Here is a 27,749-nt window from a genome sequence, read left to right on the forward strand (position 1 = left end):
TGTGGTCAAAGGACACTTCCAATTGAGTTTGTAGCACTTTCACTTTTTACAAGGAGTGGGTGTTGTTTTAGGTAAACGTTGGGTAATTAGAACAGTAACTTGTGTTAATGCTCAAAAATATAAAATACACAAGTGCCTGCTCCTTGTATAAGAAGACAGATGAACAGTGCAAAAGGGCAAGATGCATAACAATTTAAAAAGGAAGGTTCAATTTTCCTGGCTCCGTCCTACTCCTCTTTCGTTGCCTAGGAAACCACTCTATTGGGAACCTGGATTCTCTCAGCCCTTTTTGACACATATATATATTTGTATATATGGGAGGATATTACTCCCTGACTTACTTTTTTAAAAAAGTCACTACACCTTAGAGATCTTTCCAAATGTGTATGAATTCCATCTTATTCTTTTTAAAAGCAGCAGTTTGTCATATGGATGTACCCTAAATTATTTAACTAAAGTCTAGTGATTGGCATTGAAGCAGTTTCTACCCCAAATCCTATCAAAGGTCCGTGGTCCACTCCCTTGCCCAATCCTTAAGAGCCACTCCAAGTCTTCATCCCTTGCCACAAGTTTGATCATCCTTATACCCTCTTGAAGAGATAAGAGGCCAGATAGTCAAGAACTCTCCATTTCCTGCACCCCCTTCCTAGATTCCGCCATCCCTCTATTTCTCTCCATCCATCTCTACTCTTTCCCTTTTGTTTTACAGGAAAAGGGATCCAGCTTTGCATTTCCAGGGGAATTGCTCCATTGTACCCTGGAAACTGTCTATTCAGACTCCTTCAAAGACCTCAGTCCATTAATTTTCCATCTGCTTTCTCTTCAGCCTGTCTCTTTCCCTAAGCAGAGGAGCACTCCCGCGTCTCTCCCAGCATCTACTCCTCTGCTTTCTGCTCCTCCAACTACCACCTTATCTTTCTACCTTTCACAGCTAAGCTTCTGCAAAAATTCTCTACTCCTTGTCATCATCTCATCTCTCACTGACTTATTGAAAGATTCACAAAATCTTGTGTCAGTATTGTCATAGGAATTTTCAAATGTGCACTCTTTAGTCCTTTATTTACTTAAACTCTCAGTGGTGTCCAATGAATTCTAGCTGCATGTTTAGTCCTTAAATGTTCTCTCCACTCTCTTTCTTTTTGGGATGCCGCTCTCCCCAAGTGCCCTTCCTAACCTCAGACCCTTCTATCTCAGTCTCCTTTGTGGCTTCTTCTCTAAGGCATCGTCTTCAGGGAACAGGATCTTCTTACTCTCCCTGTGGTCTCAGGGAAGCTCATCCGATCCCATGATTGGGCTCTCACCTGGATGCTAATTACTTCTGAATGCCTGTGTCTGACCTCACCCTTCTCCTGACTCCACACTGGTTTATCTCACTGTCTGCTGGACACCTCCATCAGGATATCCATAGGGTTCTCAAAATCAACATGTCCAAAAGGGAACCCGGTGTCTTCCAGTACAACTCTCCTCCTCCTCCTATGTTCCTTTTCTCACCTCATAAAACCTCTGTCCATCTCAAGAAGGCTCAAAACCATGGTTGATCTCTCTGTGTCTCCCACTGCAAATCCTGTGAATTACCAAAAAGAGCTTAATTCCTTCCCTTCTTTTCTGTTCCCACTACTCTGGTCCATCCCTTCCTGTCTCCTGCTTGGACTAGCACAGTAGACTCCTTACTGATCTTGCTGGTTGCACTCTTGGCCTCCCTTGAATCCATCCTCCACACTGCTGGGAGGGGGAACTAAGGTGAAAATCTGCTGTTACTGAAATGGTGCCTGGTACCCAAAATGTTGACCCAGTAAGCAAAGTAACCAAAGTTTCTGAGCTTGTTTTGCAGAATAACAGGAAGACCACTGATAAGAGAGCAGCTTGCTGACAGCCCCCTGACCCTGCCTGACTACACATCATGCAGATGCATCGAGAAGCTCAAGTGACCAATCGTGAAATTTGGACGTCACAGACAAGGATCCACTTCATACAACACACAGAACCCCAGCGGATTTGCACACGTGACCCAGGAAGAACTATGAAGGGCAGTGGCGCCTGAGCAGAGGACTCTTCAAATTTCAGCCCCCAAAGTCCTCCTACTCCCTCCCCTATCCAAAACTCTAGATAAAAACCCCAACTTTTTTCCTTTAAGGAGGTGGATTTGACTCTTCTTCCCACCTCCTTTTCTGGCTGTCTTTTGATAATAAACCTGTTTCTTTGCTACGATCCTGATGTTACTGTGATTGGCTTTGCTGCGTATCTGGTAAACAAACCTGAGTTTGTGCTCCATAACATTACTTCTGTTTTTTAAATTATTTCGGGGTTCCCCATTGCCTTGAGTCTAAGCTTTAGCAGAATATCCAAGGCCTTGCCTCTGCAGCCTTCCTTCCTGCTCATCACCCACACATAGGCCACCCTCCAGCCACATGCGAGTTTCTGCAAATCCCAGATGGATTCTTACTCATATAACGTCAAGCCCATGAGCCTAATCATGGCAGGGTAATTGCTTCAAGAAAGTGCACACCAGAAGTGTTTAATTTGCCTGCTCTTGACCCAGAAGGTGTGGGAGGGATTCCCGTCCACCCTAAGGTGATGGGAATGGCTGAATGCTGAACAGATGAGCTCGACAGCAATTTATTAGTCAGGTAATTTAAGAGAGCCCAGGGGAGGACACCACACACCATGTGGAGCCACATGGGGGTGCTCTTGGGAAGAGAGTAAAGATGCAGGGCTGTAGGGCACAGACTTTGTACTAACAAGAGGGTGGAGGAGTCCCCTGGTTCCCACAGGAAGGTGTGATTGTCTTGTCTGAATAATTTCACAGGCTTGCAGGGAACTGGAGCCTGCTACTTGGGGAGCATCTGTGCCTGGTCCCTGTGATAAAGGGGGTTGTTTGGTGAAGAGACCTTAACTATGGGAGCAGAGGGGGAGGGGAACTTGCAGTTAGACCATTGGAGGCCCTGGGATTTGACCAGATGTCAGCGTAAAACTTCATATTGAATCTTTATTTCAGGCCTTATGGTAATTGACTCTTCAATGCCTTGACATCACTTTACACCTTGGTGATGACAGAGACTTTTAGGGAGGAGGAGAAATGCTTCTCTAGGAAGTGAAATGGGCACTTGACCAGGAGAGAGAGGTGGTCATGGACAACCTCAAGTGTATGAACTCTCATTGAGGTTCACTCTGTTGATTCAGGGAATCCCCAGGTAGCCAAGGGGACTGGGGGAGGATTGACATCCTCCAGCACCATGGCATCTGGCAATGGAGTGATGACAGGGAAGGCCACCTCCACCAGAAGGTAGGACATGACACAGGGTCCGGGTTTTGCTCTCTCCTGTAGCAAGGAGGCCTTGGTAACCTTCCTGAACTTGTCAGGTGCTGCTTCCAGACCCAAGGAATAATGGGCAGCTGGGTATGGAGGCTCAGGGTCTGGGAGAGACTCTATTTCCAGAAGAGCCTAGGGCATGGCTAATAATTGCTGCTCTAACACTGTATAATGCAGTGCCAAGGAGGGCATTTCTTGCATCAGAAACCAAATGACATATTTATACAATGTTATAAACCAATGTTACCACAATAAGAAAAACAAAAAAAAGGGAGAAAAAAAAAGAAAGAAAGAAAAGAAACCAAGAGACAACTTAGGCACATCGTGTGTGGTGCAGAGACTCCAGGAAGAATGAGGAGGTTGCTGAAGTCTCTTCACTGAGGAAATCTCTGAGGACTCTAAGAGGAGTGCCCACTGATTTTCATTTGGACAGATTCCAGAGCCATCTGTTGGAGGGAGCCCCCACTGAAGGTGGGCTAATTTATAAGTAACAGCATAAATGGGCTTAAGTAACGTTTGTAAACAAGAATTATGTTGCCTCCAGAATCAAAAAAGGACTAAAAGACGTTGGACTTGTATATCTTTAATATGTGTATCAAACAAATGTCCTCAAAGGAAGATGTCATAAAAGTCATGTCAGACCTGTACTCCTGGGGAAAGGTGGATGCAGTGAAGGTCCTGTCTGCAAAGACCGTGTGTGAGAGCAGAACGGCCTAGGTACCTGTGGGTAACAAGGTAAAAATGTGTCCCTCAGAGGTAACAGCAAGGCTGAGAGGATGTTGAAACAGGCTCTGAACAGAACATATTAGCCTAATCTATAATAGCAAAACATTCAGCCATGTGTAAATGTAGTGGGATCCCAGGTGTTTTAAGGGTACCCGGATTTGTTTTCATCAGGTATAGTCAGACACAAAGATACGGAACTAACAGTCATGAACTACAAGTTTTCTATCCTCATAGATCCCGAGCAGCAGGAGGCAGGGCACACCATAGAGGGCCACACAGGCCAACACCTGGGTCAGTCAGGAGGCAGAAGAGAGGGGAAAACGTGGGCAAGAGCCTTTCTTGTGGATTCCATGGGAAGGAAGGAGTGAGGCTGGGTGAGCAGGTGTAGGATTGGGTAGTTTGAATCATTTCAGTGAGCTCAGGGCACAGTGGTGTCCCTGGTTGTCTGGTCCCTGTCCCTGGGGTGACGAGGGCAGGGGAAGAGTGGCCCAGAGTGGGAGAGCCTGATAGAGGAGGGGGTTGGGGTGTGGGCTTTGGATTGGATGGTTTAAACATGAAAGGTGTGCACAGAAGAGTCATTTACTATCTCTAGGAATTAGTTAACTGTGGCAGGGACTGTCGCTCCAAGGTCACCAAGGCCTCGGATGTCAAAGCATTCAATACAGAAACTAGAAAATGGCTATTACATTAGGTATAACCATAATTCGCCCTAGTATGAATTCTGTGAAGGTTTGCCAATTGGTGCATTTAACAGACGTTAAATTTACTTCAGAGCCTATGTTGTGGAGGCACAAAGGCCAGTCAGCTCCCTTTAACTTTTTGCCATATAAATCATTTTAGTAAATTTTGGATTTCTAATTAGACCAAATTGTGAACCTTTCTTGAATTAATTATTTTGTTTGATTGTTTCCTCCCCATGTATCCAAATTTCTTTCTGTCATTTATCTTTTTATTGGTTTGTTGGTCACTGGATATACTTGGGGGTGGGATAATGTCTTTCTACCCTGCTCATATGTATCAGTTTCTTCCTCCAGAGAGTCTCAGTTCGGGATCATCTGGGTTAGGACCTCTCTCACTGAGGGCAATTGTTGTGTGGTTTAAGGACCCTGGGCTGAAGTCAGGTTTGAATTAACACCTTCACTGTGCCACAGGGGTGCTGTAGATCATTTACCCCATAGACCTGAGGATCAGGAGTTTGTGCCACACAGGCACAGGCAGCAGGGTGCAGTGGAGGAGCACAGGGCCTGCCCACCATCCAGAAGCTGAGGGATGGAAGCCATCCTCTGCTGCAGCCCTACCATTCTGCCATCTGGGCTGCTTCCCTGCCCCCACCTTCTCTCTATGTATTCCCTCAGGATATTTTGGGCTGTAGAGTCACAGCTTTTGTGTTTCTCCAACCAATCACATGTGGTACAGACCTTCTGGATGGTTATGGGGAAAGGGAACCAGGTGTTGGGTCTCATAGATGAGTATCCTCTTCCTCCAGGGAATGCCAGTCAATCTCCCCAGTGTTAAAGTCCACATCCAGTAGGTCATTTTGTCTATCGCCAAGGTGGGGGCCTCAAGCTCCTTGATGACAAGATCCGTCCTTTGGTGTGCTGGTAAGGAACAACACTAAGCAAAGCCCAAGTGTGCTGGTTGGGGTTTGGCATTGGGAGAGAGGTTGAATACCAAATGCTCCCCCTCCCACATTTTGGTTTTTGTCATCGGTGCCTGGGCCTCAGGCTGCCGTGCATGTGCACCTCAAAACCCTTAGGGGTCAGGAGAGCACGTGACAGCAGCAAGATGAGCAGCAGAATAGGAGATGGGTGAGGTCACTGCCTTTGCCTGAACAACAATGACTCAGGAGTGTACCAGGGAGTCATTCCATAATCTTCCTCGTATGGTGGACTACTTCCTTATCTCAAGCTAAAGAGGGAGCCATCCCCAGGACTGTGCTGGGGGTTCACTTTCCCAAACAGTGTCTCTGTGACTGCCCCAAGCAGCCACTGATGGTCATCAGGCTGGATACAGTGACCAAGGAGCAGTAGCCTGACATTCAGTAAGGGGAACTCAAGCACCCACCAGTTAGGACGTTGTGTTGTCACTGCCCTCAGGTGGGAGCCTCGGAGACCACCTGCCAGACAGAGGCCACACCCTACGGCACCTCACTCTGTGATATAGTCAATTAAGAATAGTTCTCGCCTTGTGGGCAAGAATGAGACATTAGGATGGGAAGAGATGGCAGCATCCTCTTGAGAGAACAGAACATGAGCTAAAGCCCAGGCTGGCCAGCAACTGGCTCTCACATCCCAGACAGGAACTGCTGCCTATGACCCAGTTAGTTAGCAAAGGAGTAGTTAGTGAAAGCTGGCCAGGTGTCCTCAGGTGAGGTTGGGCCATCCTGTTTGTGATGTCAACTGTTTTAATCCCCGCCTCTACACTCCATGGGTGAGAGAGAGATTCCCACCCTAGACTCATGGGGATGGCTGAACACAGGACACCCGACAGCAGACAGATGGGATGGACAGCAGTATATTAGTTTATCACATACACTCACATCCCAGGGGAGGAGGACCTCACACCATGCAGGGACACACGGGGATTGTACTTGGGAACAGAGTGAACAATCAGAGGCTTGGGAGGTTGCCTTTGCAGTAAAAAGAGAGTAAGGCGAGGGTTGGCCCCGTGGCTTAGCGGTTAAGTGTGCGCGCTCCACTACTGGCAGCCCGGTTTCCCATCCCAGGCGCGCACCGACGCACCACTTCACGCGGTTGTATGAGGCCCACATACAGCAACTAGAAGGATGTTCAACTATGACATACAACTATCTACTGAGGCTTTAGGGAAAAAAAAGGAGGAGGATTGGCAATAGATGTTAGCTCAGAGCCGGTCTTCCTCAGCAAAAAGAGGAGGATTAGCACGGATGTTAGCTCAGGGCTGATCTTCCTCACAAAAAAAAAAAAAAATAAGAGGGTGAGGTGAGCCCTGGTTCCCGCAGGAGAGTGTGATGGGCTTGTTTGAATATTTCAATAATAGGGAACTGAAGCCTGAGCTCGAGAATAAACAGGCACTGTGTCTGGTCCCCCTGATGAGAAGGGTTGTGTGGCCAGGGACCCCTGTCTGTGGGAGAAGGGAGAAGAGGCGTGGGGAATTAGAGTTAGGCCATTCGAGGTCCCTTTGATTTACCAGATCTCAAGACAGGTCATAATACTGAACCTTAGTTTCAGGCCTTATACTTCAAGTAGTTATAAAAAGCAATTCTTCCTAGTAGTAATAATTGAGTTGAACAATCTCATAGGATAGAAAATAAATGTATAAAATTTAGTGTATTTCTATGTACTAGGAATGAACATGCGGATACCAATATTAAAAATACATTTATGATTACTAATAAAAATAAAAGACTTAGGTGTAGATCTAACAAAACATGTCTAGGATTTGTATGCTGAAAACTATACAACACTGATAAAAGCAGCGAAAGATCTAGCTAAGTGGAGAGAGAAACCATGTTCATGAATTTGAAGACAAAACATAGTAAAGATTTCAATTCTCCCCAAATTGATATAGAGATGTAATAAAATATAAATCTAGTAAGATTTTGTGTGTAGCTATAGACAAAATAATTCTAAAATTTGTATGGAAAGATAAAGGAACTAAAATAGGTAAAACAATTTTTAAAAAGAAGAGTAAGTGGGAGCAATCAGTCTAGCCAGTTTCACAACTTATTGTACGGCTACAGTAATCAAGACTGTGTAGTATTTGCAGAGGGATAGATGCATAGATCAATGGAACAGAACAAAGAACCCAGAAATGATCCCAACAAATACACCCAACAGATTTTTGACAAAGGTGCAACAGCAATTCAATGGAAGAAAGATAGCCTTTCCGACAGACTACAGCTATTTAACGCTTGTGAGGAAATCATAGGCCAAAAACTAGGAAAATTGAACCACAAGGAAGGAAGATAATGGTTTGACTGAGGTACTACCAGGTGGTGATGGGAGGGGAGGGATAGTCTGCCCGTCTGCCCCCCCCTCCCCCCGCTCAGGAGGAGAGCTGCAAGAACCGAATGACTGTTTACTTCATCTTTTTGAATTTAGCTTCTTCTGCCTGACCAGCTCCACAGGCTCTGGTCATTTCCGCATCAGCTCCCACACTCCAAAATCAGGTCACCCCTAACTGAGCGTACAGTGATCCAGACTCCGTTAGCCTTCCCATTAGCATCATTCTCAGCCTATATGAGGTGGCAAGATGGCTCTCAGTAGCTTCAAAGGTACATCCTCCAGGTTCAAGTCTGGCAGAAAAGAGGGCTCTTCTAGACTCAGCAACTGCCATTCAACTCCTGGGATTCAATCTGATTGGACCAACCTAGTAACCCCTCCTCCCTCCCGCCCCCCCCACACCCCTGAAGTATATCTGGGGTGATTTGTATGTGATTGCCAGGCCTTGGTAAGGTTCCACCCACCGTGCCAGGTATGGAACCTCAGGTGATCCACATGGACTGAAAGGAGAGTTTAGTTCTCCAGAATAAACTCTAGCTGTTGTTATAGAAGAAAGGAATATTGGACAACCAGTGCAACAAATGCCCACTGTAGCCTCTCAGGGAGAAATTCCATAGTTCATGTCCAGCTTTTGCTCCCAATATTAATGTTCACAGGGATTGTAAACTCCAGTTTCTCTTTTTTTGACTTTGTCAGAGGATGCAGATTAGCTGGCAGTGACCTTTCTCTGGCTGGGACCTTGTTCATGACTACCCCAGTGCAGTCACATATTTGGAGGCATCACGCAGCCTGAGATGGCTAAGCTTGCCGTTTCCAGACTCCACTGCTGTGTCGTAGAGTTCCAGTGCCTTGATCAGGAACTTAAATGGAAGGAGCTGGCCCTGCCTGCAAGAAGCCTTTGGGGTGGTCCCTCAGTGAAAAACTGACCAAAGTCCTCTGAACCATCAGTTTTCCTGAATCAAAGAAAATCAGCAAAGAACAGAAGTATTCTTTGCTCATCAATCAATACAGGTGTATCAATGCATCTGCCTCCACCTTCTTCCAGTCACCCTCAGCCTCACCATCCAGAAGTATGGGATCCACACCTTCTACTACTTGTTGTTGATACTTATTACCCAGAAACACACATGGAATGTGTTCACTGCCAAGCTGGAAGACTATGCTTGTTCAATGGTTTGCATTACCCTCTAGGCTGAGGATGAGTCAAAGAAAGTGGTGTATTTCATCTCATCACCACTCCCCCTGGCTCAACTCCCTAACCTCAGCCTTCTCCACTGTCGTTTCTACTTCGGGTATCAATGAGCTCTTGTTCCTCCATTGAATACCTAGCAAGTATTCAGTATGTGATCTTGCCCCAAGATATATGTACTGGGTTTTTGTTGTTGTTGTTTGCTAGTTTTGCTTGTGTGTGTGCATGTGCAATCGAAGGTTCTTCAAGTTTGAGTATATCCATTCTCTGGCTCCCGACAGATAATGAAATGGAATATACAAGCACACTTCTTTCTTATTTATTCGGAAAATGTTTTATAATAAATACAGTATAAAATATGTTATGAACATCTTGAATATGCATAAAGTGAAACAAACACATGTGAGCACACCAATTTGACAAATCATTGAGGTGTCTGGTGTACTCCTTCCATATTCCCTTTCTTTGCCCTCCAGTGTCCTACCCTCCCCACTCCCCAAAGGTCACAAATAATCTGATTCTTGATTTTTTCCCTCATTCTTCTACTTTTTTGTATAGCATTTTACCACATACATATGTTTCTCTAAACATTAGTTTTGCTTGGCTTGAACTTTACAAAAATGTTTCATTTCCTTCTTTCACTGAATATCATGTTGCTGAAATTCAGCCATTGATGCTTGTAACTGGTAGCTCTATTTTATTTTCACTGCCACATAGTTTTCCACACATTCCTTCCTTCACAACAAAGCCGAGTATGTGTCCAATGCCCATAGCACAGGTTCTGGCTCAGAGTCGACGCTCAATAAATATTTGTTAAATTGTTGAGTGAGACTGAGTCCCGACTGACTGCAACACTGACACTTGTTTCCCCCGGCTGGATTCTCCGTCCATCGCCTTACTGCTGATCCTTGCAGCTCTTCAGCCCTGAGTTAATCACAGTTATAAAATTTCGTACTAGGCAGAAAAAACCCGGTGACCTACCAGCGCACCTAAAACTACAATTCCCAGAGAGCATGGCGGTGCGTTTGCGTCAATTTTAGTTTACTTTCCTCATCGGCGAACTTCCGGAGTGTGTGGGAGGGGCCAAATGAGTTGTCCAATGAGCGCGTCCGCCGTTGAGGGGGCGGGGAAATTGCCCAGTAACCGGCTCGGCAGAGGCGCCAACGAGCGGGCCGGTTGCTGGGCAGCCGTCGTGGGCGGTGTCGCTGAGCCGCGGCGGCGGAGCGGAGTGGAGTGTAGCCTCTCTCTGCTGCCTGCTCCCAGGCTCGCTCCTTCTCCTGGCGTCTGTCGACCCCCTCCATGTCCCCGGTGGGCACAGCACCCCGGAACCTCCACGCCCACGCCCACTAGCCTGAGGAGGCCCTCCTTCACGTCCGGTTCTTGCTCCTCGACCGACGCAGACGACGAGGGCGTGCGCGGCGCCTGCGAGGATGCTTCTGTCTGCAGGAGGTGCCTGCGGCGCGTGGGGTTGGGGGCCGCCTCCGCGGGGGGCTGGGGGCTCCGTGGGACGCGGGCCTGTGTCTGAGGAACACGCGTGTGCGCCAGGAGGTACCTGTCAAGTCGTGCGACGGCTGTGCAGTGCACGGAGCGGGGGTTCGCTGGTTGAGCTCACGTTTACCTGACCTGTGACGTGTGCCGGGCGCGGTGCCAGCCTGGGGATGCGGTGACCCGGAGTCAGGCGCTGAACCAGCGGACGTGGTCGTGGCTCTTGGAGCTCAAGTCTTGCTAGAAGGACAGACGTGAAGCAACGAGTAACGACAGTCTTGGTGGGTTATGAGAAGTGCAGGTCTCCCTCTTTTATAGGCTTGTTGAGGCACCCTTCTATTTTAGTCTTTTTTTTCCTTCTTTTTTAAAAAAATTCATCAAATCTCACTGTATGTCATTCTGTACTGTCTGTTTCTGTCTTAATATTTGGATTTCTAATTCTAGGTGGTTGTTTTTTTAACATCGTCAAATGCTTGTTTGAAATAATTAAATGTGGAGTGTTATGTTATAGTTTTTCTCCTTCACGTTTTTGGAGGAGCAGAGGAGAAAATTTTTATTGGCTGAAATGTTGTGATTCACTTTTTCTGCTTTCTTTTTACAGAAACTTTGTACAGAATTTGTTTTTTCCCTATTCCTAGGTATTTTGTGGACCGGGTTCCTAGTTTGAGAGAGCCCACTTCTGTCATATAGTGAAGTGCAGTTTCTTTAATGGATAATGTTAATGGGAAGTGAGAGATATATTTTGTTTCTCTTTCATTTATGCAAAATCTTTAATATTCCTTTCTTATTTCCTTCCTTTTTCCTTCATTGCCATATCTCTAAGGAGCACCACCTCTTTTCCGTATTTCTGATGCCCCATTGGAAGCAATACTTCTTCAAGGCTGACACCTCCAGAGCCTTTCACTTTCAAACAGCTTGCTCATGGCCAATGCTGAGAAGTACCAAGTCCTAGACCCATGTTCAGTATTTCAGCATTTAGTGATGGACTTCCTCTTTTGAGGATGATTTTATGTGTTTTACCTGATTCCTCCATGACCTTCTCCTTTTTATGGAGTCTCTGAAACCTTCTAATCATCCACTCTCCCAAAGGCTTTCAGTAGTGGTCGGAGTTAGGCTGAAATTTGGTGTTTAGTTATGACCCTACATTTGAAGGTTATGGTATTCTTTGTCTTCTTGTAATGCCGAAGGCTTGGTTATATGTAGCTTTGTTTGTTCTCCTTATTGATTGAATGATTTGGAGGGACTTGACTGTATGATTGTGGAGAGATTTGGATTCAAGGAGCTGTCTTTATCTTCCAGACCCTGAGGGCTCTCCCAAAGTTTTTACATGTACCTTTCTAACACATGATATTATTAGTGTTGTTTGTTTTCTCAATATGGTGGTTGAAGATGGTATTCCATTGCCAGTTTCATTTTTAATTAATGAACTCGAACATCACTGCATATTGGTCATCTGTATGTATTTCTCACTAAATTGTTTATTCATACCCTTGCCAGTTTATTAGTTAGGTTTTTGGAGCTCCTTCTTCAGTATTGGTAATCATTTGTCTATTTTATGTGTAGCTGATATTTTTTTCTGAATCTGATTCATCTTTTAACTGTGTTTATAGTATTGTTGCTAAATGGAATAGTGTATTTTCTGAGTCTCTGCACATTACTGTAAATCTTTTCGTTCTTTTGGTCTTCATTCATGGATGAGAGATTGTCTGGCTATAGAATGCTTATCTCACAATGTTTTACCCCTCATCTCTGTCCACACACATTGCTCCATTGTATTCTGGAATTGCAGATGAGCAGTCTAATGCCAGTGTGATATTTTTTTCTCTTTCTTCCTAGATGCCTAGAAAATTTTAATTCTTCTCTAAATTCAAAAACTTTCTCAATATGTGTTATGGTAATATTTTTTCTCATTAATTTTGCCTAGTATATAATATGTTCCTTTTGATGATTAGGGCCTTCCATGAGTTCTGGAAAGTTTTTTCTGACATATCTTTAAATACTGTTTTTCCCATTTGCTCTGTTCTCTCCATCAGACGTGCCAGTGATTCTTATATTGAAGATCTCTTCCATCTCTGGAATCTTCTGACTCATTATTTTCTCTCTTTTCCTTTATCCTCTTCTTTCTGAAAGAATTTCTCAAGAATGGCTTCAACATTATTGGTTTAATGCCCAGTGGTTTAAATTCTGATCTTGATTCTTTCTAAAGTGCATTTAATCTCAAGGAAAATTTTATTCTTTTCAAAATATTTCCTCTTTATCTCTGTCTATTTCTATCATGCCAACCTCTCCCTTTACAACTCAGTCTCTCACCTTATCATATATTTTTTCATTTTTTGTTTCATAGAGCAATTTCCTGAATTTTGTTGAGAACACAAACACAACAGAAGCTTTCTAAAGTATGCTTCTGTTTCGTCTAATAGAACTCTTTCAAAGACTTCTTCTGACTCTTAAGCTCAACATTTCTGTCTTTATGCTATACATCTTGAAAAAAAAATAAGACTAAGGTACATAGCTGAGATATATGTTGTTCTTATTTCCACTTCTGCTTATTCATCAAGGAACAAGAAATGTATAGCCTTTTCCTATTTGTTATATATAATTTCTACTCAGTTCCCATCAGGTTGCTGTGTGATCTCTTCCTTCTTCCTGCTCTGAAATTGGAGAACCATCTGATGTGCACACCCTTTAGCCAAATTTCTAGTTTAAAAAACCAATTATCATCAAACTTTCTAATTTAAAAAGTCACTTATTCTTTAAAATAATAACCTGATGTTTAAGGAGAGATATCATGATACTGTTATCTCATTGTCTTTCTACAATATTTAAAATTTATCCATGGATGGGCTATTTCTGCATTCATGACTGAAAACCTACAGCTTCACCATGGCCACTCCACAGCTCCTTTCCTTCCAAATGGAGGTTTCAGCTCACAGCTGATGCTGGATGAGGGTATTAAAAGACTCTGAAGCCTCTAGTAACTAGTTTCCATACTGGGCGAGATGTGAATTCTTTCACTGATGAAAGAAAGTCTAAGCCTGTGAGATTTCTTGAAACATTTTTCCATAAATGGTTCCACCATTACACCTGTAGGCTTTAAAGGGTTAACTCATGGAAGTTCTTCCAGTTTTCTAGCCATTCACTGTCTAATCTTCCTGGTTCCTAGTGCTATTGAAATTCTCCATCTCCTCTTCAGTTTTTGTCTATGTGAGTCTGGGGAATGGCTCATCAGAAGGCACCAGCTTTCTCTCATCATGACTCTGAGCTAAGTAGTTTGTGCTTATGTCGCTCTGCTGCATAAAATCCTTCAAGGGTTTCCAACTGTATGTAGTGTCAGGTATAAAAGCCTCTCAGAATAGGACGTGAGCTCTTTACAATCTGGCACCAACCTGTCTTTTCAACTTCGTATGTATTCACTTCCTGCCATATATCTCATACTCTCGCCATACTAGACAATTAATCTCTTTCTCCAAACCTGCCAGATAATTTCAGACCTTTGTACTTCTGCTCATATACTGTTCCTTCTGCCTGAACTCCCTCTCAGTGGGAAATGCATATTTATCTTTCAAAGTGAAACAGAAATAGCATCTCCTTTTTGTCGTATTCCCAGATGCCCAAAGCAAAATTAATTACCATTAATTACCGTTCTCTGTGGCCCCATTGCTATGCTCTAAATGTTGTGTCCCCCCTAAAATTCACATGTTAAATCCTAACTCCCGTTGTGATGGTATTAGGAGGTGGGGCCTGTGGGAGGTGATTAGGTCATGAGGGCAAAGCCCTCAGGAATGGGATTAGTGCTCTTACAAAAGAAGCCTGAGAGATCTCTAGCCTTTGTCTCAGGGAAATTATCTTCTAATAGATCACTAAGTTTTTTCCTCCCTTTTATTACCTCTGTTCTCTGCCTCGAGAATCCCAATAAAAGAAATGGCAGACGTCTATGCTGCTTCATATTTCTCTCATACATTCCACTATTGTGCCTTTGGCTCAGGTCTGCAAGATTCCATTGACTTTATCACCAGATCACTGACATGGTTGTTAACCAAGCCATTCTCTTCTTCAGTCTGTCCACTGAATTTTTTTAGTGCCAAACATATTTTTCATTACCAGGTGCTCATTTTTGTTCTAGGATTGGTCCTTTTTTGCAGTAGCAGTCTGTTCTTACTTATGTATGCACATCTTTCCAGTTGCACTGGGGTCATTTATTAATCTTTAAAATTGTTTTGTTTCCTGAATGATCTTTATTTCCAACAAACACGATTATTTTATTTATTAATCTTAATGTTACTCATGTATGTGATTTCTTCACATGTTTGTTGACCCTTGGTTGTTCATGTTTATGAATAGAGATCTAGGCTGTTAAATAGTGAGAGTTTCATTTGGATTTGTGTAGATCCGTTGCCAAGAAACTTATCCCTGGATGATACTGTACTAGGGGGTAGCATGTGATAACTAGAAAACTACATTTCAGAGTTGTGGGGGTTGGCAGGCTGTAGATAGCAAGTCAAAAAAGGGAAGACTTGGCTTTAGCAGTGGATTATTTTGATGTGTTCCTTCTTGAGGAAAGCTGTGTTGCCTCTTTTTTCATTAAGTTACTTGCTGTTTGTTCCAGAGTTTCCTCAAACTCTACTTTGCTTCCCATTCACAGTCTTACACTCAAATGAGGAGGCATCTGCATGTAAGCAGGTCATTGTCTTTAGAGTGCGCAGCTTGGATTTTTATGTGGGGGCCAAAAGCGTCTGTTACCTGCTGTATATTTTTGAGGGGAGGGCAGGGAAGAGAGATGGGGTCCAACTAGCCCAACCTTCCCAGATCCAGTTCTTTAAATCAAATATATTCAGCATATGTGTATATATATTGAGCAGTCTGATAAGAGTGCAAAAATGGCTGCAAATTCTGTCCACCCTTATCCATGCCCCTTTGCAATGTGACTTTGGAGCTGCTCCTAGCAAGAGGTGGAGGCTGTTTCTCTATCCTCTTGAATCTGGGCTTGGCCACAGGGCTTACTTTCTTCAATGGGATGCTAGAAAAGTGACTGGAAAGACGGCTTGGAAATCACTTGCGCACTGGGCTTGCTCTCTCTTGCTGCCCTTGTAAAGACGATAGATAAAAGACCAGAGAGTTAAACATACATTTTTTTGCATATGAATGCTGATCTATCAAAAGTAACAGTCCTGTGAAGAAGCCCAAGAGGATAACAAGAGGATGTGGCCCATTTGCTTCTGTTGCCCTGATCACCAGCCTGCTAGACACATGGTGTGTGAAAAAGACTTCCCTAGATATCCAACCAGCAGCCAACCCATGGATGCTTCAAAGAGCCCAGCAGAGGTGAGCTGAGCTCACACAGATAAGAACTGCCTAGCCGATCCAAATCATGAACTAAATAAAGAGTTGTTATTTGAAGCCACTAAGTTTGGGGTAGTTTATTACCCAGCGAAAGCTAACTAATACAAACACCAAATTGTGTGAATATTCCAGGTACTGTAAATACTCTGACAAATAAAGTAGACAAGGCCTTTGCCCTCAGATGATGATAAACAAATAAATAAGACAATTTCAGAGATTCACACAGGGTATGAAGGAAAGGAAGCAGGGTGATGTGACTGGCTGGGGTTGGGATCTAATTTAGATATTGCAACCAGAGAAGAAGTCTTTGAGTAGCTAAAGTTTGAGCCAAAATCTGAATGACAAGGAAGAGCCAACCATGTGAAGGTCTAGAGATAGATTGTTGCAGACAGAGGAAACAGCAAGTGTAAAGGCATTGAGGTGGGAACATACTTCACATATTAAAGGGACGTAAAGAAGGTCAATGAAGCTAGAGTAGGGTGAGCAAAAGAGAGAGTGAGAGGAAGGATGTAAAGTCAGGGAAACAAGCCATGCGGGAGGACTTGGCCTATACTTAATTTATCAGTTACCTTAATGCTTGTACCGTATTGCAACCCCGTCCTTTATGTTTGTGGACTAGGAGCTCGGAGCTCTTAAAAGACTCCTATGGGAAGGATCTCTCTTTTCTCCAGCCTTTTGGGCTACAGCTTCTCATGACCTCTTTTCATCAATCAGGTCCATCTGCTTTCTCTCTTCTAGGATTTCTTCAAAATTTCCTCCAGCTACCTGCCTTTCTAGCTTTCTGGCATTACTATGGATTCATTCTTTTTAAAATACAACTTTTTTTTTTTTGACATTTTTAAGGACCTTGGTATATGTCAGTTCTCAATTCACCATCTTTAATTGAAATTCTCGTATCTCCTGTTTAAATTTGGAGCTCTCAGCTCATCTTAATCTCTTCTCCTCCTTTCGTTATCCTATCTTTTTCTCTCTGTTCTCTTTTCAGCTTGTCTTTAGAGTGGCTGCTGAGAGGTGAGGCCTCAGTGGGATCTTTGTTCACTGTCCAGTAAATATGTATTGAGGACCTTTTATCTGCAGACAGACTTGAGGCCGCTCTCTCCTACCTGTTGCAGCCACTTGCCTTGCTCAGTTCCAGTGAGTTGAGTACGGCTCATCAAAACACCTCCTGCTGGAACACTGAGGAGACACAAGGATTAATTCTTCCCGGTGCCTTACATTTCCCTGGACACTGCAGGTGTTTCATTTCCTAGGAAGGTTTTGATATCTCAGAATTCATATGCCAAAAAAATGTATTTTAACTCCCCCATCTTCATCTGTCTATCTATCTGTCTGTGTATCTGTCTGTCTGTCTATCTGTCTATCTCTCTATCTATCTGTCTATGTAATCTATTTGTCTGTCTGTCTGTCTTCACTGAGTTTTGGGTGCCATAAATCATCAGGAGATGACACATAGGATGTCATACCTGAGAGGGATGGACCACGTTACCGCACTGAGAACAGAAGACACTACACCCTTGCAGACCAAGAGCTTGGCCTTGCTGGGCATTTGTAAAGTTTCCAGGCACAGGAACCTTCACTCATCTCCCTAAAGCAGATAAATATGCTTTTGTACGGAGATTAGAGCACTTGAAAGGTGATATTAGCAATCTTCAGGGTCCAGTACATACTCATAATATTTTCTTCCACAAATCTGTTGGGTCCTTTGCAGAATCCCACAGTACAGAACTCTTTGCCTGCCCTGCATTTGCCTTATGGAAATACTACTACACTCTTTCCCTCCAACCCAGTCAGGAGGCCAGAGCACCTTGAATGAAGAGAAAAGGAGGCCAACATTCTCCTCTCTACCCCAGGGCCATTGCATGTGCTGTGCCCTTTGCCTGGGACACCATTCTCCCTGCTTTCCCTCCAAGTCTCTTACTTATCCTGACTCTTACTTATCCTTCTGGGCTCAGCTTATGAGCTGCTTACTCAGAGAGGCCTTATCTGCTTTTCTAATCTTCCCTTCCTTCCTCAAGTGTAGTGGCTGCTGCTGGTGCCCTGCCCGGGTCCCCTTCACTGGTGGCACACTCATTCCTCAGTCACTGTGAGCATTCATTGCTAACATGGAGCTGCCTTGCCTGGGAGGTTACTCCTGGCCACAGGGGACCGTCAGTGGCGAATGATCGACTCGGGTGTAAAAGACTGGCTGCCTGGCCTCGAGGTGGACCAGAGCTGTCTGGGATATGAGGCTGAAGTTAGTCTCCAGCTGAGACCACACCTTTGCTTAGTTTTCTTCTGTCTTCTCCTGCTTCCCTCATACCCCCCTCCAGAGAACACTTCTCCAATAAATCCTTTTCACTAGAATCACCATCTTAGGCCCTGCCTCTAGGAAACATGACCTAGGACACTTAGAAAGCTTTATTGAAGAGGTTTATCTGTGTATTTACATAGCTGAGAATAACTCGTCTCTCTGATACCTGCACCTCTAACTGTGATGGAGAGTCACATGGACAGACTCGGATGTGAATAGCGCCCTCGGGACTGGCTCTGTCTCTCACACACTCCTTTCCTCCCTCAGCACATCCTGGGGGCTCTCCTTTCAGAGTGCACCTAGAATACAGCCCCTCTCCACCCTCTGCCGCCCCGCCTGGGCCACACCGCTGCCAGCTCTTGCGGGGACTGCAGCCCCGTGAGTGGTCCCCCTGCTCTACCCTCAGCCAGCAGGATCCTGATAAGACCCCAGCCAGCCCTCGCCTTTCCGCCCAGCATCCTCCAGCTCCCGCCTCCCCCAGGGCGAGGGGCACAGGCCTTGCCTCATCTGTCCTCATCACCTCTGACCTCAGTCTCATTGGTCTTCCTCTTGTTCCCTCTACTGTCCCCACTAGAATGTGAGCTACACGAGGGCAAGAATCTTGGTTTTGTTCCCTGATGTGTCTTTAGGGCCTAGAACAATCCCCAGCATGTTGCAGGTGCTCAGTGACTATTTGCTGAATGAATGAACGTTGATCTGAGGTAGGTATGATTATTATCATTTTACAGATGAGTAAATTGAGGCACAGAGAGGTTAAGTAAGTAACCCATGATCACACAGGTACTAAATGGTAGACTTGAGATTCAAACCCAGGCGCACTGGTTTCAGAATCTGTGTTAATTCCTATGTTATATTGCCTATCTAATTAAAAATTGATGAATTAATGGATCAAATAGACTTTCTAGAGTCTTCTTGCATCCTATGCACTAGATCATCAAACTTTTTCATGCTTTTGATTCTCTTTCCTGTTGATTCTCCATTCCTTTGCACATGCTGTTTCCTCTAATTAGAGTGCCCTTTCACATAGTGAACTCATATTCATTCTTCAAAACCCAACCTAAATTGCTCTTCCATGAGGCAGAGTTAATTTCTCTCTCTTCCCTGCTTTCATTGCCCCATGGATATACCTGGGTCAGAGTCCTTAGAATCCACTTATTGATGTGTTTCTGAATCCCTCCTTACCTTATATACTTGAGTCTCTCGATGGCAGGGACCTTGCTTTATTTTCTTTCTCTCTCCCAGCCTGTGTCTAACACAAATTAGGGGCCTAATAAATAGTTGTTGAACGTGTGGCTAGATGTGTTGCGCCTGCCAAGTGAATATCTGCATATTGAATCCCATTTATGATGACCTTTCATTTGAACACTGCCCATATGTTCCAAAGAGAGAGAAATGGGCCCAAATCGGAACAAAAGCTGATGAAATCATATCTAATGATGGCTCTTCATGTCGTTCATTTAGAGGAAAATGCTTCTGGTAAAATACTGTTGTGTCCTTGGTGTATTAAACACAGACATTTAATGTTATCTGCTGTAGAGTTACATTAGATCCTCAGGATCAAAAGATATTGTGGGCACTAAAACTGATTGGCCATAAGCAAAGTTTACTTGGTTGGAGGATAGAAGGGACATTAATGTCCCATTGGGTAATGCAAATCCTGGTGGTCATAAAATGCACTAACTTCTTTTGGTTTTTTTTGTTGTTGTTGTTGTGAGGAAGATCAGCCCTGAGCTAACATCCATGCTAATCCTCCTATTTTTGCTGAGGAAGACCGGCTCTGAGCTAACATCTATTGCCAATCCTCCTCCCTTGTTTCCTCCAAAGGCCCAGTAGATAGTTGTATGTCATAGTTGCACATCCTTCTAGTTGCTGTATGTGGGACGCGGCCTCAGCATGGCCAGAGAAGTGGTGCGTCGGTGTGCGCCCGGGATCCGAACCCGGGCTGCCGGTAGCGGAGCGCGCGCACTTAACTGCTAAGCCACAGGGCCGGCCCCAAAATGCACTAACTTCTGTGTAAAGCTGTTAACCAAAGGTTGTAGCTGTGGACTGGGGGTAGCAAAACCCTTTCTCCTGCATGAGAATTTGACCTTTGGTTAACTTTCTAGCTGTTTTCTGGGACCAGGTAAAGGCAGATTGTCAGCTCTGTCACTGGGCAGCAGTGCTCATAGTAAAACGTTGGTAAATTGCATATGAACGGGTTGGGGCTCGAAACACCAGATGGGCCGCTATGCTTGGGCTTCGCAGAGCATGGTGGCTCTTGTGTTGGCTGAGTCTCTCGTGGGGAGCCTGGACGCTTTGTTGATGGGATTGTCCGTAGAGGTGTTTGCTTCCGTGGGGCATGAAGCTTTTAAGCCAGGATAGCTCCCACACCTGCCTGATGTGTGTCTCATCTCCTTGCACCTGAGCAGTCACCTAGAGGTTGGGTGACAGTGGTGATCGCCCCCAGGTGGCTGTGGGGGCTGCCACAGAGGAGGAATGCTTGAAGCTACGCTGCCAGCAAGCTGTGCTCCTGTCCTGTGTCCTTCTTAGTGGACAGTTGCCTAAGGTAGTTGTGTTAAGTTGAAGCCTGAAACACACTCGGGCGGGCATTGCAGAAATCAGATACGACATTTGCCTGATGTGGTCTTGGAGAAGTTAGTGGTGCTGGTTTCAACACTTAGGAGTCTAAATGAAAAACAGTTTGGCCAAATGGAAGTCATGAGGCTGAAGACTGCTCATGTTGTGTGCAGCACCCTTCCTCCCACTGCCCCCTAGAGAGCGGGCAGTCCTGGCCTGAGCCTGGGGCCCAGCACTGGGGAAGCACTGTGGTTTCAGCATCGACCTCCAAGGTGGAAATAATGCTCTTTTCAGGCCATTCCCCTACTCCTCCTGGGGCTTAATAATTAGGTGTGGTGAGCATCTTTCTTCCTGCTAAACCTCAAGGGGCTCAGGCAGGGTTGTCTTCTTCCTCCCTCTAGCTGGACCGGGCTGTGGAGGGGACACCCAGCCTGGGTGGGGAGTTAGGGGTGTTAGTTCTAATGGCTCCACCCCCGCTCTTGCTCCATGCCACCACAGATTGCATCATCTTCCTGCATTTCCCCTCTTAAGCCTCCCAACAGCCTCAGGAGGTAGGCATCCTTATTGTCTTCCTTTCTCAGATAAGGAACTGGAGGTTCAGAGAGGTTAAGGAACTCATTCAAGGTCACCCAGCAGGTCTGTGGCCGAGTGAGGACTCAACCCTGACCATCCAGCTCCAGAGCCTGGCTCTGAATCCCTGCGTTGTGTCGACCTCCCTCTCCCTCCAAAGCTAATTAACGTCCTGTGATTCTAAATCAGTGCCACCTTGGTAGGTGCCCTGGGCAGTGATTCTAGGGCACAAGATGTCCTTCTTCCTTCCCTCTTTCTGCCTGAGTTGTCAGTTCAGAAAATGCTGAAATGGGCCAGGTATAAAGTCTGGAATGGGGCCCCCAAATTGCTAAGCCTTTCCTCTTCCCTCTAATGCCTTTGTTTTGACTTCCTCCTCAGATGGCCTTCTTGATACAGTGTCCCAGGTGTATCTCTTGTAGGCAGAAGCTTGGCTTCTCAGATCTGGCAGTGACAGGCAGGGAAGGGCAGGGGCGGGCACAGTGGGAGGCCACTTTCCACATCCTTCCTTGGGGAGGGCTGGCCTGACTTGCTTCTCCCGTCCATTCCCAGCTTCTCTCTGACATGGCAGGTCTGCCAGCCCCCAGGAATTCGGCCACAAGCAGTCCCTGTGCATGGGAAGGGCTCTGCTTAGTGTGTGGGAAGCTTTTTCACTTACCAGGGGTGGAGGAGGCTGCCCCAGGGGTTGGTGAGCTCCCCTTCCTGGCAGGATGGGGAAGCAGAGACTGGGCGGCCACTTGGCCACAATCTGGAGGGTTTTCATCTTTGCAGGAGGATTTGACCCTTTAGGGTCCCTTCTAAACCTGAGCTTCTTTCCTTCTATGATTTCTTCCCACATCTCTAATCCAGAAGAGGCTAATTATGCAATGAAGCATTAATTTTTCCGTTGAGATAATATTCTGGGGATTATTCACAAAGTACGGAGAGCCAGGTAGCTCAGCGCACCACAGGCACATTTACAAGGGGTCTGGGGTGGGGCTTATATCTCCACCGACCCCTACCCAAGTCTCTGTAACAGGGTCTTCTGGAAAAATCGTTCTCAGCGTCTCTCAGATAAAAGACCCCTTTCTGTTTATTTCCAATCCATTGCGATTGATACTTTGGTAAAAGCAAAATCCTGTGTTGGATGTCAAGGAATGTAAAATGGCAGCGCACGTTTCTGAATGCTGACCCTGGGTTTCTGTACTCCGCCTGCTGTGGTCCTGTAGTGGGGGACTGGCCAGGCCCGGGCCACCCTGTCAGAGTGTGGCTTCCTCAGCGGTTCTGAAGGGCGCGGAGTTTGGAGCAGCTCCGCTTACGTTGTCCCTGAGCTCACTGGTATTGACAGTGCTGAGGAGTCCTGTGGGACAGACACTTGCTCGCCGCTTCCCACACCTGTCTCATCTTGGGATGCTTTCTCTTGGCCCACCACAGAGCTCATTCCCAGAGTCTGCTTCAAGAAACTCTTCTCCTGTGGGCGAGGATGTGGAGAAATTGGAACCCTGGTGCACTGCTGGTGGGAGTGCAAAATGGTGCAGTCGCTGTTCAAAACAGTGTGGTGGTTCCTCAAAAAGTTAAACATAGAGTTACCAAATGACCTAGCATTTACACTTCTGGGCATATACCCAAAATAATTGAAAGCAGGGACTCAAACACACATTTGTACACCATGTTCATAGCAGCATTATTTACAGTAGCCAAAAGGTAGAAGCAACCCAAGTGTCCATTGATGGATGAATAGATAAACAAAATGTGGCCTATCCATACAGTGAAACAGCCCTAAAAAGGAAGGAAATTCTGACATACGCTGCAACATGGATGAACTTTGAGGACATTTTGCTAAGTGAAATAAGCCAGTCTCAAAAAGACAAATACTGTCTGATTCCACTCACGTGAGGTACCCAGAGTAGTCAAAACTCTAGTGACAGAAAGCAGAATTGTGGTTGCCAGAGGCTGCGGGGGCAGGGATGGGGAGTTAGTGTTTAATGGGGACAGAGTTTCAGTTTGGGAAGATGAAAAAGTTCTGAAGATGGATGCCGGTGATGGTTGCGCAACAGTGTGAATGTACTTAATGCCACTGAGCTGTACGCTTAAAAATGGTAAATTTCAGGCCGGCCCAGTGGTGTAGTGTTTGAGTTTAGCATGCTGCACTTCAGCGGCCCGGGGTTCACGGGTTCGGATCCTGGGCATAGACCTACACCACTCGTCAAAGCCACGCTGTGGCAGTGATCCACATATAAAATAGAGGAAGATTGGCACAGATGTTAGCTCAGGGCCAATCTTCCTCAAGTAAAAAGGAGAAGATTGGCAACAGATGTTATCTCAGGGCCACTCTTCCCTCACCAAAAAAAAAAAAAAACAAACAAAAAGGTCAGTTTCATGTTAGGCATCTTTTACCACCATAAAAAGAAAGGAGCAGCTCTCAGAGTTGCAGGGGTGTAGGGCTGGGCAGGCTGCTCCCTCTCCCTCCTGCCCCTCTGTGCCTGGGGCTCCCATCTCTGGGTGGGTCTGGGCCTGGCTGAAGAAACGCACTCATCTCTCGAACACACTAAATTTCGAGATCCGACAGCTGCCTGGCCCTGGGGTCCTTTCTGAATCTGGTCCGCGTGGGCACCGACCCTCATTTTCCAGATTGCTGATTGCAGACGGAAAGTCCCTGCCTTGTGGCAGATGCTGGTGCTGCAGCTCCGTGTGGAGGAGGCCGCCCCTTGGATTCAGTCGCTGAGCGTATGCTGCCCCGACGGCAGCATCGTGGCGCCACGCAGAGCTGGGGAGGCCTCTGCACGTTCCGGCGTCTGTTCCCGGAGGCCCTGGGAGCCTGAATTTTGTGAGCTCATTGGGTCCCTGGAGCCAGCATTGCATGGAGAATGGGGTGCCAGGTGGGCGGGGTGGGCTGGCAGGGGTGGGAATGCGAGCTCTGCTGCTTACAAAGGTGGGGCCTCCACGTGGCCTTGCCCAGAAGGTTCCTCACGAGCCTCCCAGAGATGCTGTGAGGTGTGAAGGAGGCAGTCTATGTCCTGAGTCTGTCCTTCCTTTGCCCTTTCTCTGGCTCCTCCTGCAGGGTCTTGGGCCTGCTGCAGGAACCATGACATCCTTCTGGTTGAGGCAGAGGGGCCTGCAGAGGGGCAGTGGGCCAGGCAGACAGGCCCGGGAGCAGGCAAGCCTGGGCCCCCATGTCCACCCCCAGGGGCCACTGCCAGGCAGGCAGGACCCTCTGGGCATCGTCCCTGAGGTGACCCCACCTCTACCAGGTTGGGAAGGTCTGGCCTCTGCCCTCATGGCAGAGTGGGACAGCACTTTGCAGAGGCAGAAACACTCCCCTTCTCCCTCACCATCTTCATTGGTCGTTTTGCTCGAGGCCTTTCTGTGGTGTTGACACCGTAGGGTCCTTCCCGTGGCCGACTCTAGGGGATGGTTATGAGTGTGGCCTTGGAGCCAGACATGCTGGGGTCCTCCTGGCTCCCCTGCTCACTGGCCTCCCTGCCTCCCTCAGACTCACCACTGCCTCTCTCTGCATCTTCTTTTCCCGACCCAAGAACCAGGTAAGCAGCTCACGATGCCGTTCTGAGAACTAAGTGGAATAATTGCCTGTGCAGCGTTCCCATAGCTGGTAGCTATTAATAGTAACAGGAATTTGGCAGCAAAACCCCATCCATGTGGATCTCGATGAAAGGGGATATGTGAGGAGTGGTTTGGCCAGACTGTAAATGAGGCTGACTTAGCCGTGTGTCCCAGGACGTGGGTATGCACTTAGGTATCACCCTTCACACCTGGGGAGTAGGTTGTTCTCTGCAAGGGCTGAAATGCACCCAGAACATTTCAGGTGATGCTTTTTAGGGAACTGCTCCTGGGGTAAGCAAGAAACCAGAGGACTAAGTCAGCTTCCACTGTCAGGCTGTACCTTGCTTTGGACCAGAAAATAGGCTTGATTATTAATTACTCATTTGGTTCAATGAGTAATTATTAGGTTGTCCTCCTCCCTGGGCACCCAGATGTTGGTGAGAAGCCCCCTTTGTCCTATGAGATGTTTTCCATGTTTGGAATTTGGGACTATGGAAAGATGTGGCTCTGGAGCTGAGCAGCACTGTCCCTTTGGAGGAGCCAGTTTGCCCCAGGCCCCACCCAGCCCTCTTCTCTTATCCACAAACACACTCACATCCCAAAGTCAAATTCCCACGCTGTTTTGGGTGGCACCAGGGTTACTGAAATAAGCCATGAGCAGCTCTGGGGCCTTGCTGACATGAGTGTTGATCTTCGGATGAAGAGGCGCTATCTCCCTCCTTGTTAAGGGCGCCACCTCCCCCTCGCGGCCACATAGCTGGTGTGGGCTATCCCCCCAGGCTGGGCGGGCCCTGCAGAGGTGGCCAGTCCTTGGGCAAGCATTGACACTGCTGCTTGAGCAGAAAGCCTGCTGCATATTTGGCAGAGTCTGCTTGCTGCTGAATTATTTACCATCTTAACGAGTCCATTTTTCATGTCCTCCACTGGTTCCTCCAGGACCCACCCGACAGGCTGGCAGTTGAGGGCCTAGTGAATATTAACAAGGCAGCTTTCTGTTTGGTGTGTCTGCTTAATGTTCTTCCCACCAGGGTGAGACCAGGTTGGGGGGCACCTTCCCGCTGGCCATGTGGCCTGGAGATATTTTCCAGTATGAGGAAGTCCCTGGGGCCCATGGGGCGGTTACATCACTGTGAGGAACTCCAGGGAGGGACTCCTGCACCTGGACAGAGTAGGCACCATGACTGGGTGTCGAGCGTGTTGAATGATTGTTCTCGGGTCGGCTGGCTGACCTTCAGCTTCCTCTTACTGGTGAACTTGGAAGCACGTGTTAGGAATGCCCCACAATGTCTCTTGAGAAGAATGGGCTCAGCAAGGCCCACTGTCCACATAGACAGACAGGCTGTCCCTGCCTACAGGGAGCTTGTGTCTCCTGGGGGCAGACAGAAGTGAACAGATTCCTGATGTTACAGAAGCACAGAAGAGCCATGATGAAAACAAGCAGGGCGATGAGAGTGGGGTGGGGAAGTCCCTGCGAGCCTGGACTTGGATGGAGAGAAGGAGCTGTGAGGATCTGGCCAAGACTGTTCCAGGCGGGAGATGGCCCCGGTGAGGTGGTGATGTGGGAGATGGCATGAGCTTGGCGGGAGGTGAGGGGGCCAGAGAGAGAAGGAAAAACGGGAGGCCTGCTGGTGGAGAGGGCAGGTGGGGTCCTGTGGGCCCTCTAGGCCAGGGGCTAGGAGATGCCCTTTGGTCCTCAGTGCCTGTGGAACCTTTGGAGGGTTTACGGAGGAGCTCGGGAGTGACATGGTGTGACAATGTGTAAGAAGCCCCTTCTGCTGCTGAATGAGTTGTAGAAGGTGCCGAGGAAGCTGTCAGGCCAGTTGAGAGGCTGGTGCAGTGGTCCAGGGAAAGGTGCTCTGGCCTGGACCAGGTGCACGTGGCAGCAGTGGAGAAGGGTGGGTGATTTTAGGAACATTCGGGAGGGAATTGCCAGGGGACTTCTGACGAATGGCACACAGTGGGTGAGGGAAAAGGAGGCATTGCGGGTGATTCAGGAGGTTTGGACAAGTGTAGCAGACACTGGGGGTGAGGGGAATTCTCCTGCTTCATTTCCCCCCATTGCACACCTGCTACCAGACGAGTCATGCGAGAGCTCGATCTGATCAGGCTACCCTTGCTCAAGAATGTTCAGTGGCTCCCCGTTGCCTGCAGGACTCAATGCACACCCTTGAGGGTGGCATTCGGGGACCTCCCCAAACAGATTTGTCCCCCTGAGTTATTTATTCTCCAGCCTGACCTATTCAATTAAGCCTCTAGTGGCTGTTCCAAACCTGGTTAATATGCAGCGTCACTCTTTATTTTGCCCATATGTCTGTCTGGCCACTCACCCACCCAGGCTCCACTAGGTTCCAAACTACTATATACTTTCAAAAACCTGAATTTTAAAGTTGCATTGATTGGAAAACTAACTGTTTAGTGAATCAGAGAAAGATGTCCTTAACATAAATCTTCAGTGATTTATTCATTCACAGTGCATTCATTGAGCACTTACTGTGTATCAGGCTGAGGGGGCAGTAGTGAGAAAGATCTGTTCTCTCCTGGTGCTTATGTTGTAGTGGGGAGAGAGAGGTGGAGTCAGCAGCAAGTAAGTAAAAAGAAAGAGCAGAGGACATGTGCTGTGAAGAACGTGACTGGGTGGCAGGTTGATTTAGATCTGGGGGTCAGAGAGGACCTCCTGGAGAGGGGAGATTTGCCGGCGAATGGCAAGAATATTGAGAATACTCTCAGTGAGTTCTGTCTCCCCTTGTGTTCCTCCTCCCTTCC

At 46.7% G+C, this 27,749-nt stretch overlaps 1 long non-coding RNA gene across 1 annotated transcript in view; it reads left to right on the forward strand.

Annotated features, from left to right (window-relative positions):
- The first annotated feature begins 10,401 nt into the window (after positions 1–10,401).
- The window catches only part of LOC131422555 (uncharacterized), a 35,633-nt gene continuing 18,285 nt past the window's right edge, over positions 10,402–27,749 (forward strand). Inside the window, exons 1-2 of the long non-coding RNA XR_009224101.1 lie at positions 10,402–10,657; positions 10,754–10,974. This is a non-coding gene — a long non-coding RNA (uncharacterized LOC131422555). The remainder of the gene's footprint in view (positions 10,658–10,753; positions 10,975–27,749) is intronic.

Source organism: Diceros bicornis, chromosome 26 (genome assembly GCF_020826845.1).
Source record: "Diceros bicornis minor isolate mBicDic1 chromosome 26, mDicBic1.mat.cur, whole genome shotgun sequence".
In the NCBI taxonomy this organism is placed as follows: Eukaryota; Metazoa; Chordata; class Mammalia; order Perissodactyla; family Rhinocerotidae; genus Diceros; species Diceros bicornis.